At 47.1% G+C, this 23,129-nt stretch overlaps 1 protein-coding gene across 1 annotated transcript in view; it reads right to left on the bottom strand.

Annotated features, from left to right (window-relative positions):
* LOC126529301 (uncharacterized) overlaps nt 1-23,129 on the bottom strand; it is a 220,187-nt gene that overhangs the window by 104,123 nt on the left and 92,935 nt on the right. The window contains exon 2 of the mRNA XM_050176903.3: nt 17,037-17,177. The gene's annotated coding sequence lies outside the window, so the exon portion shown is untranslated. The remainder of the gene's footprint in view (nt 1-17,036; nt 17,178-23,129) is intronic.

Consider the following 23,129-nt stretch of genomic DNA (forward strand, 5'->3'; position numbering starts at 1 on the left):
CGTGTTACTTTCCACTCGGGTATGCCTTCCGCGTTCGCGAATGCTGCCGTCTGCACCACGCGTCGATTCCGCAACCCCTGCAGGGAAGCCCAACTCGATTCGTGCCATTGTACAAGTTCCCGCGGTAGTATTGGAAGAAATCATAAAGAAAAACGTTACTATGGTAACGATAAGGCGGTATGAAATTGATAAAAAACGGGTTGAAGCCGATATTCTCGCCCACATCAAGAGGAGAAAAAAGAAAGGAGCTGTAATGCATACGGCGGATAACTGTTGTTTTATTTATTACAGTTATGCAAAATGGGTGTCAAGGGAAGGCAAGAGCTGTTGCGCACGGCTGTGTTAGACGGTGTGTCTGTGATTACATTAAGTTACCCGGCATACGACGGGGTCAGCTGGTGGAAGACAGCGGTAATTGGAGTTCGTTGGTTCTTCCTGCAGGGAACATAAACTGGTTAATTATAAACACCCCCTAGCTAAATCACAAAATAAGCTGTCTTAATTTAAATGCTGCCTAGCCTAAACATAAAAAAGACCCGCATCCGAGAGTTTAATCGTGTATCAAGAGCGTACGGGACATACGCGATCTGCCTCGCAGTGTTGCCAGATCCAGTAGCCAAACTGCGCTCCCTAAATTTACTGTGCCGTCTGCCGCTCACTTTGTCCCTGTTTATGCGCGCTTGACCGTGACCTGCTATGCGTAACCAACTAGCCCAAAAGTCGGTGCTCTTGTACTTAAATTTTCGTTTGGCCATGTTTTAGATGAGTTGGTTGTGTGGATATTATTGGGCTACATTTTTATCTGGATGAGGCGTCGTAAAAAACAAGTGTGTCTCAAGATTCGCGGTACGTTCGACCAGCTGTCGGTGCAACGTTTTTCAGCTTGTTTCCAAGACTGCGTCTACGACGTGGCGCGATACACCGGGTTTTGCGCTACATTACCTAATTTCCACGTCCGCCCGTTGCAAAGGGAAGAGCACCGTACGATCACCGTCATTACCACGTTGGCTAGAAATGCTGCGTGCGGTTTTTCAGCCCACGCCGCGGCCAACTGCTCGTTTGCAAGTCCGATTTCGCTTGTGCGCCATGGGGGAGGTGGGCTAATTATAAAATACCAGAAAGAACGGGAGCTGAAACCAGATTTCAAAGGTGAGTGCCCACGATTAGCTCATCCCAGTTGTGAACAACTCAACAATTGCTCAATAACACTCAATATTATTCAATAACAAGTCGACAACATTTAGTCAACGGCTTTATTGTTGCAAAATACTCAACAGCTTTATTTTTGAGTTAATGTTGTGTGTTTTCGATACCTGTCGAGGCATAATTGAAAGGTTATTGAGCCAATAGTAAGCCAGCAACAGTTCAATAGTCATTTTTATAAGGGGTCGCAGATCTGTGACACAAGCTTTAATACTTTGCTATTGTTTTATGATACACTGGATCATGTCTTCGCGTGAGGAAAGCAACGGAGACGCCACAGAGATGGCATATGCGGCAATGCATGCAAATCCAAACTGCGGCCCCATTTGCAAGATCTCAAGCTACATACTACAAGAAACAAACTTACCGCTCGAGCGGTGGTATTGAAACGTTAAAGGGAAACTACAGAGAAAAATTATCTCACCAGTATTAGTAGATTACCCTTATATAATGTCGATAATTCCACTCTCACTCTTGAGAAACGAAAGCCTGAAAAGAGCCCAAAACTAATTACGACTAAAGACGACTAACGACAGCTCCTTGAAGTCACCGCTCCAAGCAGCCGTGACGTCACCGATTCTAACAGCGTCTGCTCATGCCTTGTAAGGTTTTAGTCGATAAAGATCGACCGCATTCAATTCTGAAAGAGCCGAAGGCCAAAACTGTGAAATTTTGAGAACGTTCAATGCACCACAACAACCGAAATTCAAGAAAGTGCTTTGAGTTCCGTCACGCTGTCGTTTTACGATCGTCATCACTCCAGTAAGGTCATCCCATTGTCGTCGTACCGCTTTCGACAATGCATCCACGTCATTCCTTCTTTGTCATTCTATCGTATGCATGCCGTCGTCATTCAATCGCAATTGTGCCGTCGCTGTCACGCCATCGTCGTCGGAGAGCCGCCATCGTGAATATATTGTTACACCATCTTTGTCATGCCGTCGCGGACGTGCGATTGTCGTCATTGCAACTTCATCTGGTTGACATCAACGCCTTGCTCCATACCTCCATCAAAGCCTCTATAAATGGCGCGAGAATGGGACAACGCCGAACATCGGCAAGAGCGCCTCCATAGACTTGACGCCGGTTTGCGATTACGCGGCTTCCACTTCGGTTGCGGAGAGGCCAGGAAACATTCATCCGTCGATTACGGCTCGCTGTGGCGTACGCTCACCGATACTTCCACAAGATCGGACGAGAACGGGACCCCCTGACTGTAGCGCCTGTTCCACTCCCGAGACAATAGCTCACATACCTAGCGTCTGCCCTCAATATACGGCCGAGCGAAGGAATACTTAAGTTTAGTGTTGACTACTTGGACTCCCGCCCATTTTCGGAAGAAAACAATTTAGGCGGGTGGAGAAGAGTTGACCATACCAACGCACCATAATATCGCTCTTCAACTTTCTATGTGAGACTGGCTTGGACGGTCGTCTCAAGGACCTATTAGACGTGAAGGCAGTGCGAAGTGTGTTTGCGCCATAACGTTTTTGCGTGGACAAGATTACACCTGCGCGTATTGCGTCCAAAGCGCGCATCCGCGTATCAGGCAACGTGTATATTGTACCATAAAGTAATCACCTGCCACCTACATTTCCCTGTATCTCCCCCTTCACCTCACCGCACTGATGAGTAGCAGGTTAGAGGCACGCTCTCTAAGCCGACCTCTCCTTCTGTCCCTTCATTAAAACCTACTTTTCGTCATCTAATTGTCGTACCGCCATTGTCATCCCATTGTCCTCTTGCCGTAGGCGTTACACCATCTTAATCATTTAAGAATCGTCCTCTCATTGTCATCATGCCGCCGTCGCCATACCGCCTTTGTCGTTTATGCTTCGTTATTCCATCGTCATCGGTATACGTCGGCGTCAAACACTCGTCAGCATGCCGCCAAGCTCATGGGCGACCCTTACATGCGAGTGTCACAGAGAAGTGGGGCGATACCGGGTTATGTCGCACAAATCTGAATCAACACAAGCCTCGGAAGCCTCAGAATGACCACCACATACGTTAAATAAACGTGACTTCAAACATCCATCGTTTATGCTATTACATTAATGCTATTACATTACCATCTAGAAACATCGTGAGACGAGTTCTGCCGCAATATTTCTCTTTTTAATACAGTCGACACAATAGCGTGATGGTTCAAAGGCTTAGCTCTGCTGGGTTACATATTTTTTTCATTCGGAATAGCGAAGCAAGGCTCAAGCGAGAGCGCGACCGTCAATTACACCTCTTTGACGACACGTACTGCTCATTGCTCCAGCGCTTAGGCAACAGCTCATCAGCATTACGAGCCGAATTAAACGCACAACATAACGAAAAGCCTTAATTCTTCCAGAGGTGCTTGTCTGGCCATCACGTCTTCCATTCGCCGAGCTCTGCGTGAATGATGTACCCTGGCTTGCCTAATTTCGTTCGGTGTAGCGCGCATGGCCTAATCCGTTTACGCCCTGAATAGGGTTGGACTAATTGAGCTAACCCAGAACAAAGTCGAACACTTTATGCGAAAACGCGTGAAAGGTCTCTTTTTTTATTCTGCGCTATAAAACGAAAGCATTTACGCCACACAAGTTACATTGTTACACGCGCAGGTAGTGCGTTACTCGCCTTGCACACTCAGCCACGATTCTGAGTCACCAAGCCTATAACAGAACGGGAGCTCACGTTACTTGCAGCACGCACGCGAAACACTACGCCATCGTATAAATCCGCTCAACCGTCTGCGCATATGCTTAAACTGCGCACAGAAAAGAAAGAACAATAGAACCTTGCTTAAGTTATCGAATGCGAAGCAATTACTGCATACGCGTTTCCCTCAAACACGCGCGATCGTTTTCTTTTTTTTTTTTTTTTTTTTTTTGAGTCCCGGACGGACAGGCCCGTCCCGTCCTTTTGTTTACGTACAAATGCGAGTCACTTGTTTCGCGTACATTCTCTGTAGCGATGTAAAATGTCAAACGAAATCAGACTTGAAACAGCGATCGTAGCAAACGTGCCAGTCAGAAACTCGTTCACTGTTATTTCCTATCTATAGTTCTCGCGATAAATAATTCCCTCTTGGAACGTTTTCCTGCTGCAGAGCACGAATAAGGAAATGCGCCCATTTTCAAAGGAAACTTGATAACCTTTATGGTATTATCTTCAATTTGCGGTCCCGTTGTAAATGCAAATTTGAGGTTAACTTTTACGGTGTTATGTTGGATTTGTTGTCCCCCATCTGCTCATGAAAGACTGCCTGGACGCTGCGAATACGTACACACGCATTGGTTGAAAGCAGTGACTCGGGTAGTCCGCGGCAGTCCAGGAAGAAGAATAGAAGACACCGCATACGGACACTGTGTGTACACGTAAAAATAAACACACGAAAGACTGGCACAAATAATAGTGGTTCCTTTGTTCTCAGGAAACGTTTCAGAGGATTGCCGCGGATGTCGTAGAAGCCAATGCGCCCTCTAACTGAATCTTTCAGCGGACGCGTCGACATGGGTACTTTTGTGACAGAAAATATTGTCATTCGCAAGCACAAAGCCACAAACCAATATGGATTTCCGTTTTGACTTCGTTCTACAATAGGGTGGATGACATTTTTCCTTCATGAACCTCCCTCCACCTTGCGGGAGTCTGCAGAACTTATCTGCCGTGTTCACGGCTATTTTTGCCGTAAATTTCTGAAGTTATATATTTTTTTTTTCGATGCATATGTTCGAGTTGCCTGCCGAGCGTCTCCTGAAACGCAAAAGCTAACCACCACCGGACCCGCGAATGAAGACACGAAGGAACTGCGAGACGCGTGACCTGTGCAATCGGACGCAACACAAGAGGCAGAAAAGCGCACACCGCAAATGCTGGACCTACGACTGACACACGCATCCTGGATACCGGGAGGAAATCACACCAAACTTAACTTTTACAGCGCATGCGTACGCAGAGCTGGAAATAGTGGATGGATGGCAGCAAATGAGTGCTTAATTATCTAACTAACTAACTAACAACTAACTAGCTAAGTAAATGACTGACTGACTAACTAACTAACTAATTAACTAACTAAATGAGATAGCATCCTTGACATGAAAAGCCCGTAGTTTCATTCCCTTGACGCTATCGGCATTAATAAGCAGTGTTGCTGAGTCAAACAGCCCTGCAAGGCATCACTGTCCTGATTCGCTTAACCGAAGGACGAAGACCTTCCCAGAAACCTCCAATACCGCTATCCTGTTTCACATAACTGAATCCTATGATTAACCGCCGTCGAGGTTTAAACGCTCGCAAATAACGCTCGCGGTTACGAAACGGGCACCACAGTGGTGTTGCTCGGCTCAACTTGACCGCCATGGCTGTGTGTGCTTTACCGTGCAAAGTACTCGCGATGCACGATGGCTAATGCATTCCAATCCCAAAGAAACGCGGACGCGGGGACCTCGAATCGGATCCGCTACCCCGTCGCCATTTAGAAGAACGCCATGGCGACCGAACTCTTACGGACGGGTCACTCAGTCATACGCCTGCAAACTGCCCTAAACGCATCGCTCCATCTTCTGCACTCCCATGCCGCTGTCCACAGCGTTCACGGCAGTGCGTACAAAACACGAAGCGACTAAACCGCGAGGACAAGACGGCCAGATGCGCGCCGCAATATGGCGAACTTATACACAAGAGACGCATTGTATATTAGATGGGGAACAGGCCGAATGAACTGCGAGCCCGACCATTTGTCCAGACGACAGGTCCTCAGAACACGTCCGCCAGCGCGCACTCCTTCAAACGCTGGAGGAGCGAAAGGGAGAGCGATGTCGCTATCGATCGCCACCGCGCTGTAGTGGAGTGAGCACCCTCTCCCGCTTCACCTCTCCCCGTGCAGCGATCCATCTTGGCGCCATCGCAAGGTGGTCTCACTCCCATTCCCCCACTCCCTCCTCTCTCCCCTCCATTTGTCGATGTCGTATCCCGACAGTCCGCGCACCATTCCGCGAGATCTCCTCTCTGTTTGCACCGGTCAAAAGTGAGGGTGGGGTCAGATTAAAGTGCTACAGGAGGGGAATGAAGCAACTCATAACTCCGAGAGAGAGAGAGAGAGAGAGAGAGAGTCCTAGCGAGTACCAGACGGCAAAAAAAAAAAAAAAAAAAAAAAAAGATGCCCGCGGTGAAGACGCTGCCGCTGGGCGAAATGCCTTCTGTTCGATGTGATACAGCGAATGGATTGCTCCCCAGAGCTGCTGCTTTGTTTCCTACACGTTTCGTGTCATGTTCTTGCCTTCTTTGTTTTCGTTTCCTTCGATGCGTCAACTTTGGTTGTTTCGAAACATCAGCTCCTTTTTTCTTGCCTCTGTTTTCTAATCAGCGTCTATTCTCTGTCCGAGGGGCAATCCCTTCCAATCAAGGCGCGGCAAATCGATTTTTTTCAATCACGTCGTTCTTTGTTTATTTCTATCCTTCTTTTTCCTTCCTCACATCACAACACAGGCGTTCAAGAAAACAGTGCAAACAAGGAAACCAAACGAAAAAAATATAGTTGATGAGGCACAGACTAGCAAGCGACAGCCAAAAAATGGAGACTGAGAATCCCGCGGGCCTGTTGGTCTGATCCAGCAGCGGGCACAGGAGTTTCGATGTGGGCCCTAGGCCCTCATAAATCGGCCTTTTCCAAACACCGACTGTTGTGTATGGGCCACGTGTCGTCGCCCCCCTCCCCCCCCCCCCCCCCGTCCCCTGCCCCGAACAGGGCTCTTAACCGGCACTCGAGCGGCTTAGCAGTGCAGGGTACGAGACTACAACGGGTGTTTTACGCCATCGAACGCTAGGACAAGTTACAACCACCGAAAAAGAAACAACGGCGTCCAAGCTCAACAGCCATCTGTCGAAGCTAGCGCTTGTATGTGTGTCCACTCGCTTCGTCCGCGTCGTCTATCGTCTTTGAACGTTGTTGAACGCGTCGCACTAACAAGGAGGATAATTTGTGAACTCCGAGGAACATTTGTTTTGTACGTGAACCTTAGAACTCGTGTCGCTGGGTCAGCGAGTAGCTGGTGCCACCTACGGGCACCAATATCTCCGTTAGTATAGTTGAAGGGACGCTGAAAAGAATAAAAAAAGAACTGACCTTCATTAGTGAATTACCCTTCACTAATACGAATAAACTCACTCTTACTGCGAGAGAAGACTTGTTAACCCATATAAAGAAGCAAGAAATGAAAACACTCGTGGTGACACCGCCCTGAACTTCACCGCAACAAGTCACCATTACGTAACGGACGTTCACGACATCTCCTCCGGGCTCGATAACTCTTTTTTTTTTCTGCCATTGAATATGAATTACATAGCATTCTAATCGAGCCAAAAACTGAAGCCCGCCAATTACAAGAAACACTACCATTGCTACGGCGGCCCAAGTGCGAGATAATATGTAATGGCAGGCAGGTGGCAACACCTTGTACAGGACCAGAATAAAGCTTTTTTTCCTCCTCCTCCTCCTCCACCTCATCATCATCATCATCCTCCTCCAAATAAGCTTGAAGACCTGATCGACTGTCAGTGGGAAAAGTGCGAGCCTATGTCCCTGCGTACATCTTTCTACGTGCCCCGCTGAGAACAACACCTTAGAATATGTTGAGGCGCCACGTTGCAATGCTGTCACCTACTTAAGATGGAGCAACTGTCGACAATAATGCCACCCACTACAGGCCCAACTTAAGATGGAACAGCTCAAACCCATCATCTCCCAAGGGCTTTCGTCTTTCTCCCTAGCTTTCGCGACAGTTGTATTACATTTCGAGAGCTAGCCTCGCCAAAGGCCGCACTATTGCATCTGCATTCGTTTCGCGGCTCGACCACGGATGTTCGTGCCTCGGCTCAGGTGCGGCGTAAGCGCCCGATATATGCTAATGGCACGAGTGGCTGCATCTGCGAACGATCCGGAATTTAGAGCAGGTTGTCGGCTCGCGGGCGCTAAGGAAAGTAGGCGCGTGGCTAGAGCCCCAATCCATCAAGCTCTAAAGGAGGCCTCGCGCGGGCCTCGAAATTCTCGAATGCGTAAGTGTATAAGCTGAATTGAATCCCCGCCACTTGCGAATGGAAAGCGAGGGGGGGAGAGGGGTAAGAGGGGGGGATGATATCCACTTGAGAGAAGCACGAAGCTATAAGAGGAAATCCATAAGGCGTTTCTCCGAAAGAATTAATACCGTAGAGAGGAAAGAATATCTCAAGCGTGTACTCGCAGGTGAACTAAGGAAAATATGACTTTCGAATGTAAGATTATTGCTACCTATTCTAGAACTAGGGAACTAAATAAGATTACTTAAGATATATATATATATATATATATATATATATATATATATATATATATATATATATATATATATATATATATATATATATCAGGAGAATATAGAACAGTACACCAGTTATTCCTTGAAGAAGCGATGGCACACTGGAAGCGTATTCGTAAACCAAAACAGAAAGTTATGTATATTGAAGTTTATAGAGTGATAGGTGTGTTGTCGTTTTTTTTTTCTGGTTAGTTCGAAAGAAATCGAAGGTTTCGGAATATTAAAACTGCGACGGCAGGTTCTTCATACCGATGTATATTTATGAGTAGTCAATAGGATGATGGCACGAGATGAAATGAATGCATGAGATGAATAAGTAGGGATGCGTGAATATTCGAAGCTTCCAATAAGAATAACGATTACTAACTATACGTATCCGTATTCGGTACTTTCGAATACCGAAACTAAACAAATACTTTGCTATACCTGACTATTAAACTCGAGTTATTGTTCTCTATCTGCTAAACGAAGTATTCGCAAATTATCATATGTGAAACAAAGACAAAAGGTTTTGAAGCAATAGGAGTAACAAACAAAATGGTTACTGCAAGCTGTGTTTATAGTTTCGCGGTGGTAGCCTGCATAAAACCTGTGAATTTTGCGTGTAGTATGTAATTTAGTGTTTCCTGCAGTCTAGTCATGTAGGTTTGATCTTTTACAGCCAGTGATGCTTTCCTTGAAACGGGCCTTTGTACATCTAAGGCATACAAATCCTTCAGCAGCTTCATTTTGTTTTATTTTTTTACCGCAATTTCTGTTTGAAGACCACTAATTTAGGCTTTTTGGAAAGCTAGCAATACTGCAGCCATCCATTCCCAACAAAATTATTTGCAGCCTGGTTTGTGTTAGTGGTATTGTATTTAAAAGCGATGGTATTCGTCTGCCTTGGTAGGCTGTGTTCATTTCACTAGTTAGCGCAATTTCTTATATTTAACATTCTTTAGTAACGTGACCTGCCGTGGCGAGCTCTACTGCGTGTGACCTGCGCTGTGCGTGTTCTCCTTTATTCTTTTACATTTGATCATCTTGCTTTCTTTCTTTTCTCTTTTTCTCCCCTCCTTCCTATCTCGATTTCTATGTTTCCGTCTCCTCCTTCCTGAAGAGTAGGCAGCCGTCGTGCACCTTCCCGTGGCAGTTGCCAGCCTGCTCCTCGTTTTCCCTTTCCTGTCAAATGTATAAGTTCCCAAAACAAATAATAATAATAATAATAATAATGATAATAATAATAATAATACAAGCATGGTACCTATTTATACCGAAATAAATATTAATTATACCGAAATAAATATTTATATCAAAAATATGTGCGTCTGAGTTTGGCTGTCCGATTATCGATTTGAGATGCGATACTTACGATTCGTATTCGATTCGTGCACGAAAAAAAAATTATCTTCGCCCGCCTTGAATTGCGCAAAGAATAAATAACGACACTACAAAAAGCTGAGAAAGTAAGCATCGACTCAACTAAGGATTTCTCCCGTGGAAGAGCAGTCAGAAAAGGCAAAAATTTGATGAGGCCTGCGACATCACATTTATGTCATCGGTGTCACGGCTTTAGAAAGCGAAACGTTAAGGGAGCTCCCCTTTGGTGCACTCGCCACACGACCAGCGTTTTCCTTTCTTTTTGCCGTATAAAAATACATATAGAGAGCTTGAAAGCAACAAACTCTACTATTCTATAGATGTATTGCGTGTTTTTTTTTTCACTTTGTTTTGCCATTCTTTTTGTGGCATCTTCCTCGCTAAATGCAAAAAAGATGCTCGTGCACTTTGACTTACAGGCACAATAAAGAACCCCAGATCATCAAATTTATTCCGGACTCCCCTCACTACATCGATCATCATAATAATACCGCGGTTCTGGGACGTAAAACTCGAGATCTTAACTATATAGTTTAAGCCAACTGCTTCACGGGATGTTACATAACGAAATGCCATACGCGGTGAAAAACCAGGACGGTTTGACAGAATAGGATCCTTGGGCTTCTTGCTATTGTACTGCTATATAAAACTAAGAACGAAACACGCACACTCGCACAAAGAGACTAATAGCTGTTGTGTTGAGCTCAATTTCTTTGCGTAGTTGTTCCCAACGGTCGATCTGAGCCGGTAAATTACTTGACCACGCTGCAACTGAAAGACGATTACTTGGCGTCTACATATGTGCGCATCCAGGGTTTTACGCAAGCACCTTTCTGCAACATTTGAGATGATGAGCACAGGCGCCAATTTCGGCCTGAATTTACTGCGACTAAGGATATACAAACCACGGGAACGCATTCCCGACATATCCGACGTAAGCTCGACATGGTAAGCTGTCAGCGCGTGATGTTTCACACTACGCGGTGATGGAGCTGTTATCGAAGCCGAGACGTTCTGCGCGTGACTGTCAATTAACATACGTATATCATGCTAGGTTCTTTGGTGAATACAGATTACCAACTAAACGTAATTTTTTGTTGTTCCTCATTGCTATAATACCCGATCACACATGTATATTTATTGCGTTTTCTGACTAATGATTTTTCACAAATATTGTGACCTTCAGTTCCAGAGATGCTACATCGCAAAAAAAGTACTGCCGTTTGCAGAATATACTGATTACGGTGTAGCACACAAAAAGAAAAGCGATGTAGTGCCTCTTCAAGACTTTGAGAACTAGCTGTTTCATCGCTAAACTTAATTTCTCTCGCCGTCCACAAGTTCTCGACGTCCACAAGTTCGCAGTGAAATGTAATTGAAGAAATCTACATAACTGGTCGCTTTTGATTCATGCACACACTTGTTGTTCTCGACCTGAGGCCCCGGTTTCTGTTTTCTCATGGGATTCGACCGAGTGCGCATTCAAATCTCGAAGTATATTTAAATGCTCGGTTTTATTGCTTTGTGCACGTGGCTTTCCTCTGGCCACATTAAATGACCCTATGCGGTACGAAACTACTCAGATGGAATGCGAATGTCATTCTATGAAAATTTAATTGTGCCTCACCTTGTTACAAAGAGCCCAACAGGCTTTACGTGGCGGTGAGCGTTGGTTGATAGGATATACTGTATTGCATTATTATCGCTACGTTTATTGAAGGCGCCCAAGTTACGCTATCGTCAGTAGCAAACAAAAAAAAGCTGCGCTCAACTTTTCTCTCGGTTAGAGTGACCCGTGTAGGGCAACAACATTACACAAAAAATGTGTCGCAGTTTCACCGAAAACGCGAAGCATTGATAACGATCGGAAAGTGTTAGACGACTACAGTAAGCAGGCTGGGTAATTTTATCAACCGTAATAAATTGAAGTAAACACTCAATTTCTCAATAAATTACCAAGCATGGTGTCAAGCGCGCATGGGTAAACGAGATCAGATCTCGCTCGACGAGTGCGATCAGTTCTCGTCACGACGCTGGCATGATCGACCAGCGACGGCAATAACGGGGAGCGAACGATTCCTGCTGCCGCTCCATCCGCCATGTGCGCGAAAGTTGAGATTACGCGGGCTCCAACACTGCACTTATGGGAAGACAGCGCGTGTAACGCCACCAGCCATCTCGGATCGCCCCAACCATTTCACCCGCCGCAGGTTGCCTCCAAGATGCGGCGCGGGGGCTGGCTGTGCGCTAAGCTGCGCGGACTGTAATCATATGCATGTTCCCCTGAGAGCATACACTCCAGCGCGTGCAGTCACCTATGCGCAGTCATGGCCAGGCTACAGGAGGAGTCACGTGCTCTCACACCGAAGCGCGCGCTTGATCACGTAACCTCCAACATTGGGCGCGCGGGAAGACGGCGCGCATCAAGCCACCATCCTTCTCCGCTCACCCTCTCACGCTTTTCCTTGCCCCACACGCGGCGCTGTCTTATTAAGTTTGGATTTCACGCTGTACGCCGCGGCGACAGCGGCGGCAAAATTCGCCTGGCGTATCCGCTTCATCGCTATCGCAATGATGGAAAAAACCGCTGCCTTGCACCATGCAAGTCGAAGTTGCGTCAGCGTAGGTATATACATTTATCCTGCCTTACAGCATAATTCATTACCCTGAAAAAAAAAAAGAGTACTCGAGCTACACGAGGAGCCCCTTTTTCTTCACAACAAAGTTTCGATCGTCAAGGCACATAGTTGTTTGTTTTTTTTCCACGTAGTTTAACGAGCCGGCAGCAAATAAAGGCTCTTCCTCGAATCGGCCATTTTCCTTGGTGAACGAGCCGTATAAGATTGGACGCATGGTCATTGAGCGGAACAGAAGATAGCTTTTTTTTTTAATGCAGCCGCATGAATGCCGATAACACGTGGCCAGAGAGAAACGCATCGCGGCACCGCAATTATTCATGGCCATCGCTGGCTCCCGAGGAGACTTTTAAGAATCGTTATCGTAAAGCGATGCCCCGTCGAATGGCGAGACGTCCGCATACAGGGTCCATGGAGAACGCGGCGCAAGCGACAAAGAAATTTGTCGAAGCATTTAAAATCAATAGGCGGTGAAGAATGCGGCCGAGGAAGGACCTGACATGGTGTGAGTGTGTGTGGGGGGGGGGGGGGGGGGGGGAGGCGCTGTCGTATATATAGATGTACAGTCACCCGCAAAAAGTTTACGAGACGCGGGATTTGCGAAGGAGCCAAATTTCCGCGACGCCTGTGCGCGTAGCCCTTAATTAAAAGCTTTGATCCGTAGCAGTTCTTGCGAACTGCACTGTGATCCAGCAGAAACCCACGTTCGTCGTGAAACCCGCGTGCCCCGTAAACTTTTGCGGGTGACTGTATCTCCAGAAGCCACAGCACCTCGCGATCGATGCGCCCCCTCCCAGCCTTGGTTTTGCACCCTTCGGAAATGAATCGCCGCTAAGCGGTTTACATCGAGACTGAATCGCACTTTCGCGCTTCTCCACACAGTTCTTTTTTAGTGCAAACAACAATTATGAGACGAGAAATGAGCCGTTCCAGTTCGATCGTTTGCTCGTTCGTTCGTTAGTTACTTCGATCGTCACGCCTCTGTTTATTAGGTCATGGAGAGAAAGAGAAAAAGGTGCATAGAAAGGCAGTGAGGTTGACCAGAGGCAGTTCCCGTTGGCTACTCTGCACGAGGGGAAGGGTGAAGGGGGATAAAAAGAAAAGGAGAGTGGAAGGGCGAGATAGAGAGAAATAGAGACGAACACCAACAAACCGCATACACTACAGAGCGGTAGGAGGCGTCGTTCTTAAAGTCTATCGTGAAGTCCCGCAGACCGCAAGAACCAAATAACTCAAGTAAGGTCTTCAGTGCGGATGTTCTGTGGGAGTACTACCCTAAAGCTTTTGAGTTCTGATAGTGTACGATTGTCCAACTGGTCCAGTACTCTGCACAGCACTTGTGGAGTTTCTTATAAAGGTATACTGCAAAACCATGCTGCTACGCAAGTTTAGTTATTACAGTAACGGTGTGTGTAGTACATGGACTTGTCAAATGCTCGTACTTCTGCCTTGAGACGTTCTTGTGGCGTTATTTGTTACGTTTTGTGTGCCGTTATCGGCGTAATTTCCAAGCAGCCATACTTTGCTAAGTAAGTGCAGAAGGCGATTACACTGTGCACAAGTATAATCATTGGGAATCGTTTCTTCAATTCAGCAATGTTCTCGTAAACGTGATCAGTTTCCGTTGTCCCCAGGCATTTGATTTCACTTCGTTTCATTTCCTTTCACTGCACTAAAGGGAGGAGTGAGCAGTGCGTGAAAAAGCAAAGAGCAAAACAAAACATATATGTAAGAGCACGGTAGCGTTACAATAAATTCTTATAAGGGATTTCTTGAATTCATCGGCATCTACGGCGAAACGACGGATGCGGGAACGTGGTTCCAGTCTGTAATTTTTTTCGTGGGCACAATATAACTTAAATACATGGCTGATGCGATTTTCAGCCAGAATAAAGAAATTTAAGCAAATCTATGTAGCAGCCTTAATTCCTTAATCTGGCTGAACTACCACGCACGCAGATCTCGCAGACACTTCCTCCGAGACTTCGCTCTAGTAATTTCTCTACAAAATATCGATAGAGTGTCATGTCCCCGTATAAGGTTTCAGCCCGTACGACACGAGTTAACATGCAAAGCAACAGATGTACGAACCGGGTATAGAACCAACGATCGCGCGCTTTCATGTTTTCTGTGGCAACGAAAGAAAAGTTGACGAGGCAGAGATTCTGGAGACGCGTACGTTACTGCGACGAGTGCGGCCGTCTTTGACAGCGGCTTCGGGTGTTGCTGAAAATCAGCGCAACTCGCAAGTTGTGATGGTTTCGCATTGGCGAAAAAAGAAGAAAAAAAAAGAAAGAAAATACCGCGGAAGAAGGGTTCCCGAAGTCGCAGCTCTGCGCATGCTCCGTCCAGCCATAAAGAACGAACTTTCGCGCTACCTTCAAATTAATATATTAAAAATAAAATAAAGCGACGGTAGTACGTGGTGCGGCATTGTTCATTGTCCGGCGGCCCCTAACGCCGCATCGACCTATTACCACACCCTTCCCGCCCCGCCAGGGCTACGCTGTGGGTCGCTTCGCCCCCCTTGGCACCTGGAACTCTGCATGCCGCGACCTTTTGGTTGAGCATGGAAAAACAAAAAATACACGCATTGCAGAAGCGCCTACAGTGAAAAATGACGCACTGGTGTACAGAAGAGGCGCTTTCTCCGATGCATGTAGGCGACGGCCGGCGTGGTGGAGCACACGCATTTCGGGCCCTTCCGAAAGTGTACGCTAAAGAAACGTCTACCGTCCGTGAGTGGAGCAGCGCGCTTGCAAAAAACGGCGACTGTATTAACGCGTCCAGCTCGTCTCGCGCCACAGCGTCGATCGCTCCGCTGTGCGCGTGAGTGTTTGGTGCGTGCACTGCTCGGAGCGCTTGTTCCTCTGCTACGCCGACGGTCAGCTCGCTGCTCTAGCCTCTCTTGGCTGGTAATAACTTTACTGAATTGTCCGGCAGGTCTTTTGGCGAAACCGAGTTCAGGTCTCGCACGACGGGACGTCGAGATCTGGTCTCAGCGAAGCCTCGCGGGCCTGCTGGACGGCCCAGGGTTGGTCGCCGAGGTCGGAGCTGCGCAGAGCGGCGGCCCACCTCAGCGTCTCGGAGTTTTTTTTTAACTCGTTTGTGCTTTGGGCGTTACATTCCCATAGCATGTGTTTGAGTGTAGCTGTCCTGTTTGCACATCTTACACGTGTCTTTGTGTACTTTGTGTACTTCAGGGAATATCCGTTTGAGGTGAAACGGGTTCGGAAAAGCCTGTCAGATTATTGAGGAAAAGAAAGCGATATTTTTGTAGGCGAGGCTTTCGTCACCTCTTGCCCCCGGCTTTCCGCTCGGCATTGGTGTGCCGTCTTGAGCAAGTATACAGTGCGCGGAACTTCTACCGACAAAGCAGTGCACGTGTGTGCACCCCTGCATTCCCTGTACAGCATGATGAAAGTGTACATCGCGGCACAAAAACGGTGCACATATTGTTGGCTCGGGTAGAGGTATACAGTAATGAACGAAACTATCTGATACTTTGCATTTGCGTCCTGTGAGCTAGACATGCGCGCTATGTTGGCGCTGCGTTATGCCAGACCGCTAGCCTAGGGCAACAGTCTATTGAACACGCACTACCACCCAACCCCAGTTACACCGTATAGCCCACCAACCGTGTACACAAATTGCGTGTACCTCCCCCCCCCAAAAAAAAAAAAATTACCCGAAGGAAAACTCAATAAAAACCAGTTGTGAAAATACGTGCGCGTTGGTAAGAGAAGCCTTTAATGATGGCTAGGGATAGACTATACAGTCGACCGAAAGGTATGACAGGCCACTGCAGGGTTGTATAACAAGAGATCAAAGGACAGGAGACAAATAAAAATAAGAACGTACGTCACGCCACTCACTCATACAGGAACTCGGAAAGGGGCAGCAGTGGGTACCACGAAATGAACAAGACTAGACGAAAAGTGCAGCTCGATGTCACCGTCAATAACCAAAAATTTTATCCGTGCTTGAGAGGCTCCTAATCTCTGCAATCATTGTTCATCTACAAGACAGAGACCAAAAAGATGTAAACACAAATGCCGGAAAGTTAACTAAATGTAATTCTGGGTGATACATTGCGCGGAAGGAATAGGGTGATGGGACAGAAAGAAAACTTAAGATGGGGAGCACAAACGAAGTCAGCCACCAAGCGGTAGCAGGCAGCGTCTCTAATGCGTACCCGGAGACTTAAGAAACTCAAGCCGTCCAGATATAGCCGCCTGCTCGGAGTTCTTATCCGTAAATATAGAAGCCAATCTGCGTATATCTACAATCTAATAACTAGTCCCTAGCAGACGATGTCATAATCCATGAAGTAGTGGGCATCTTGTTCGGCAACTACGAGGAGTTCTCACACGTTCCAAATATACGAACGAACCAACCAACCAACCAACCAACGAACGCACACGCACGCGCACACACATGAGTGCGCGAACACATACATTCACATGGCTTGTAGTCATACGAGAGAGAAAAAACGTAAACTCACCTTCCGAGGAAGAGCCGGCGTCTCATCAATGGCGAGTCGAGGGCGATGGCTTTCCTAACGGGCCTTGGATCCACCGCTCTAGCGCCACTTGCACGCACCGTGCAGAATAGAGCCGCCGCATGTGGTAGCCGTTCTCTCTACCTGCGCAAGTTGGAACACCGATCCCGGAGTGAATACCGACTCTTGAACGCCCATCCAAGCTCAAGCACAAACACGTATACATAAAATCGCTGACCGCGTTCGATGCGTTCGCGACACATGTGACGCTGTCTTTCTTGCGTCTCCGCGCAACGCGCACAACAACCGACGAGCGTATATCTCGGCAACGCGTCCCCTGCCACGGCGTGAAGTGATTTTAAAGAGAATGGAAGAGATAAGTGCAGTGCCGTAACTGTCTCTCACAGGAGGACACCTCAACAGCACTGCACAGGGAAAGGGGTGTGGGGAGAAAAAGATGAAGAGAGAGGAAAGGAGAAGGCGGGAGGGTCCAACCCTCGTGTGCTCGGGTACGTGGTGTCGCAACGCACCAAACGCCTGCTGACGCAGGCGCCCCTGCGGTCTAACTTCTTTGCGGATACTTGAGGGGAAGGGGAAAAAAAGAAGCAAAATAAATCGGCGGCGATTTAGTGGCAAACGCGAGAGAATTGCGTTAGCATTACTTCGCACCTCTTTAAGCTCCCGGATCGAGAGATTTAAACCCCGTTCAATATCACTGCGAAGTGTCGTTCAGGAGCTCACTCCAGGCACATCCTGCCTCGGCGAGCACGTGGCAGCGCGCTGGGGTGCTCAATGTGCCCGGAGCGGCCAGTCGGGCGGCAATATTGCGTGTATATTCGCGGGCTCCTTCCACGCCCGGAAAAAAACACTTTCACGTAGCACGTAATCAGCAGCAGAAAGCTGTATCGGGAGCTTTTTATGTTGCTCTAGAATTTAATCATTGACACGTTTCATCTAATTACAATACTGGAGAAGCTGAATAATTAATAAAACTAACCATGTAATTAGGCGGAATGCAAAAAAAAAATAATAATCTGACTATCTCCAAGCGACGGCAAACAACAGTATCTTGGTTCTTCTGCCCAGCTACGTGGCATTTGCATATCTCTAAATCTTGGTGTATGATAGTCGGGACACCGTGTATATAGGTTCGATGCACGCTGTCGTGTCAACATATGAGAAGGGCCTACGGTTTCTCCAAGCCGCGTCTGTCGAAGTGTCATCTCCTTCCTTTCTTTAAGAGCAGCGTCATCGTACCTATTGCCACGCGACATCCGCGAGTTCTGATCTGTTTCGCGACGGCACGTTAATGTTTATGACGTCCAGCGTGCCACTACGAGGCCTTTTAGTATCGAATTTAAATATCTTGCATATGTTTTAATGCGAAAGCATTATATGTCCCATGAGGCAGAAAAGCCGGCATTGTAGGCAACGAGTGGTACCCTAAATTATCATCGATAGTGACGTCATCAGCGCCTTTTATGACGTCATTAGTTATACAGAATTAAAGTTAGAAGTTAGAGTAAGGTGACTAAAGGTGGAGTAGAGTGAATCAAGGTGAAGTAAAGTGGACGAGCGCGGATTAAAGCGGATTAAGGAGAATTAAGGTTGGTACAAATTAGTGCAAGGTGGATTAAGGTGGATTAAAATGGATAATAATTGGCACGAGTTAGAGCAAGGTGGTTTAAGCTGGATCAAAGTGGTTAAAGGTGGATTAAGGATGACACAAATTATAACAAGATGTGTAAACTTGATTAAAGTGCATTAGGGTGGATTAAGGCGGTACAAATTAGAGAAAGGAGGATTAAGGTCAACTGAGGTAGAGTTGTGAAGGATGCTTGACGGTGTACAAAATCACGTATCGCGGACGTAACCAATTAATTAGATAATTGTCCTAATGCTTTCGCATTCAAATCACGTAAGGATACTTAAGTGAGTTCCAATATTATTCCAGCCTTCACACTTGCTGCATGTAATATTTCCACATGCAAGAAGCGCGTGGTTGATTGCAATAATATGCGCCGATCATTTGTCAACGCAGCCCTGGGTATCAAGACACCCCCCGTGTCCGCCTGGGGACAAAACTCTATTCGCAGTCGTCCACGGCCGCTACCCCGCGTCCGCACGTACGATTCTACAACACATATGAGATAGAAAAAAAAAATTCGAAAAGCAACCTTAAAAAAAACACAGAAAATTTGAGGCCTACGAAACAAGCGCGGGGGTGCCGCAACGGCGCTAGCTCGCTTGGCAGCGCGGTGCTCGAACGTCCCCGTACATCGAGCCATCTTTCAAAATCACGCTGTAATAAAACAGCGCACTCTTGGTCGCAGAAAGCTGCGTGCAGTGACGAGGGGAAAAGGCATCGTTTCTTAGTTTCGTCACGTGGCAGCAGCCAACTGAGCAACCGACACGGTGGTCATACAGTTATGCAGTGTTTCTTTTTTTTTTTTTTGGCGCGACCTTAGAGCTGAGGTCTCCTCCCTATAATGCGCTTTCATAGAAAGCGCGTAACGCGGAGACACGCGAACACAAGGCATGCAAGCGCGTACGATCACGCACGCACGCACGCACGCATGCACGCATGCATGCATGCACATCGGACGTGTTCCTTCCCCCCCCCCCCCCTTTTCGTAGCGGATCACCGCGTACACGCGTAATTGTTTGCAGGAGGCTCGTCATGCATATGTCGCAATAAAAAAAGCGCGAACAAATAAAGGAATGCGAAATTTGGCAACGACGACTCACATTCGTCAGGAAGTCTGGATGAAAGTCGCGTTTGGGAAGCCACAAGCAGGCGTTACAGCTGGCTCGGCTATATTCAAAACCCGAGGAAGCCAACAGACACCGATACCGAGGAAAGCGCGTATAGAAAATCAGCTGTCGCTCGAAGCCCAACTGGTTATAGAGTGTCGCAGGCACCATGCAAAGGTCGTGGGTTCGGCTCCCACGGGCGGCGTATGTGCCTGTTTAATTCGCATTAATTTTCCACGTCTGTTATTAAAGCGATGTTCTCGGTCTTTGTCCTTCCTGTATTTCGTCTAAATAACTAACGTAACCAGCGCTTCTCGCCGAATACTTCACACACATACACATCATCGAATGTTGACCATCGAAGTAACGCCAGCGAGCGCATCTTTGAAACGGAGGTTAGAAGTTTTAAAAGGAGGAAGACGACAAGGAGAGGAGAAAGGAAAAAAAAAATTAAAGACAGGAGAAGTACCAAAGGCGTCCACCGAGTTCAGTAGATGGCGAAAACCACAACAGTGCTTAGACAGTCTGCTGATAAAATATAGAGTCGTGTCTCCGTTGAAAGATTGTCGGTTCCTTCAGAGGTCGGTGGTCGAGCTTGTCGAGAATGGCAGCAAAGGGGAGCGTCTATGTGCATAATGCTGCTTCACCGTAGCATTTCCACTTCACCGCAGTGGTCACAGGATGTGGCTGGCCTCACTTGACAACCATCACGCTCCGCCTTAATCCTTGTGACAGAGAGAGAGAGCTACAGCTGCAGAAACGACACTGTGTGTCATCGGCCGTTATCGCTCCTACTTGGCTAACTCGAAACGTCATTCCACGCGCGTCATGACAGTCAAGTGTACGTGCTTTATACATTTCAACCTCACAAGTGGCAAATGGTACATGACCGTCACTTTCTTTCCCGACATGAACACAAAGCACGTGCGTCTGCTTGACATTTAGCCTGAAGATGATGTCACTTACTTTTGCTGTATTTACTTTTACATTCACTTATTCACGCATGTTTCAAACCCTTTACACGATGCTTCGCTTTCTTTTTTTCCTCTGTACAGAAGAGAAGCCTCTGTCCGGCTCATTTAGCATTTAGCTTCCCCTCCGTTTTTTCGCGTTCAGACCTCTGTCTCTTCATAGAAAAGTTCATAGAAATGAAAATGAAATGAACTTCTCATCCTGTACACTGCACTGCAGGAGCAATGAAAGTCGAGCTCGCAGGTACGAATTCATCCGGGCTAAACAGAGCGAGGGGCCACGTCCCTGAGTGTTCATACCCAATAAATTGCTCTACATTTACGTGTATTTCTTGTTTTGTTTTTAGAGAGATCAAGGTGTATCGTATTAGTTATGCATACAAAAAGGCAGATAAAGGCAGATAACTTGCATGATTTCTTTGAATTCCTTTTCTGTAAGCTGGTTACAGTCGTTAATTAATATCCAGCTCCTCGATTCGGCTTATTCTTACCGCTCATTAACCATTTCTAATGTCGCATACCGTGAAACTGGCAACGCACAAAAATTCATTCGGTACATTTGGGCACATTGCACACTTGTGATGCGTTCAGCTTTGGAGAGAGGAAAAAGGCTTCGTAAACTTGGCTGGAATGCAAGTGTTTGTGCCTTTCTCTCCCTTGGGGTCTCGGCACCAGGTATTGTTAGCCACAGGGGTGTGTCCAATGCTGTACGCGATTCCCTCCAAGTTACAAAACGCTCACCGTGTCAACTAATTCTTTCTTTACTGTCGCCATTGTATTTCCTCCAAATTACTTGCGATATGAATCGTTGAATTCATTGTCTCTCTGCCTCTCTATGCGTACTTCATTCAAGTGGAATAATTTATTCACTTTGTCGAATTACTCAGTTACGCAGCACTCGTTTGTTGCCAGTTCTGCCACTCATATCGTCTCGTATTACGACAGCATTTACCCTGGACTAGGGGCTCCACCCACTCGCTTTCTGCATGTTTTTTTTCTTTTAAATAAACGTTTTGATATATATATATATATATATATATATATATATATATATATATATATATATATATATATATATACTACACAGTTACTTCGTTTCCTCCAAGCACTTGTTTCTCGGCCGTTCCTCGACAGTGAGTGCGTGTCAAATTAAAGAGCTGTCATCGCTATCGTGATCGTCATAACCATCACGATCACCCTCGTCTTGAGGCCACATTTCCATGGTTGGGTGAAAGCAGGGGCGGAAGCAGTCAACGTTTTTCAGCACCGTGTTTCTTTCTTCCGCGTGGGTCACACTATATAGGGTCCCAAGCGGGCCCAGACTCGGAAAAAAACAAAGCAAAAAAAAACGACATCTCTTCCTTCACCGAGAAAGTGTTTGTTCCTCCACTTCATCCCGTTGTCGCGCGCTTCGCTGCGCCGCAGAACATTCCGGCGAATGGGGAGACAACAAAAAGAACGAAACGAACAAACAGAGAGCGAGCGGGTAGCACGCACTTTCTCCGAGGGTTCAGCTTCCTCGGCGCCGCACAAAGGAAAACAGGAAAAGGGCCAAACGCACACTTAGAGGAAGCTACGGCAGTGGCTTGGCTCCGTGGCTGGCTCCGCGTCGCGCCCTGTCGGCGCCGGACGCCTTCGTGACGCGAGCTTCGACCCGTGACGCGGTGGGCCTCGCTGTGTGAGGCCGTTGACTACTATCCCGCTGTCCAGACATCTCTCTCTCACTCTCTCTCTCTCTCTCAGTCTTCCTCGCCTCCCGTGGAGCTCGTTGAGAGGAAGCGCTGTTGGGAGCCGCGGTGGGGGCTTCACGCTACGCCGCTTTGCACGGCGGTTTTTGCGCGAACGGCGAACGCAGAGAGCGCGGCGTGACCATGGGCTGCGCGATGGCGTGTCACAAGACGAGAAGACTCGTTTTAGGGCGTCACGCCTGGCATGGACGTGCAGGCAAGCTAACGAGGCTCAACGACAATGAACAGGGGGGGAGCTGTGGAAGTGTAAAGTCAAATATGAAGGCGCTACAGCTATGTACCTTTCCGTTTCAGCCAATCTTTGAAAGTCATTACGCACAGCAGAGTAATAAAGATTGTGAGACTATTCCTTCGACAGCCAGGCAACCATGCCGAACCAGGGAGACTAGGCAAAAACGAAAAAAAAATGAGAAGAAGCTTCAGTTCAAAGTATCATCTAAGGGTTTGGCCCTGGTGTGGTCCGTGCCGTCAATTTCTTATCCATGCGTCTTTTGCGCAGCCCGCATTGTGAACCGGTTCCTTTTTAATGGAGAGGCAAACAAACAGACACGGAATACCTAGACATCACAAGCGTTTAACTGAAACTAGTTTACTCGAACGAGAGAAAAACAAAAAGAACATAC

Source organism: Dermacentor andersoni, chromosome 8 (assembly GCF_023375885.2).
Source record: "Dermacentor andersoni chromosome 8, qqDerAnde1_hic_scaffold, whole genome shotgun sequence".
Lineage (NCBI taxonomy): Eukaryota > Metazoa > Arthropoda > Arachnida > Ixodida > Ixodidae > Dermacentor > Dermacentor andersoni.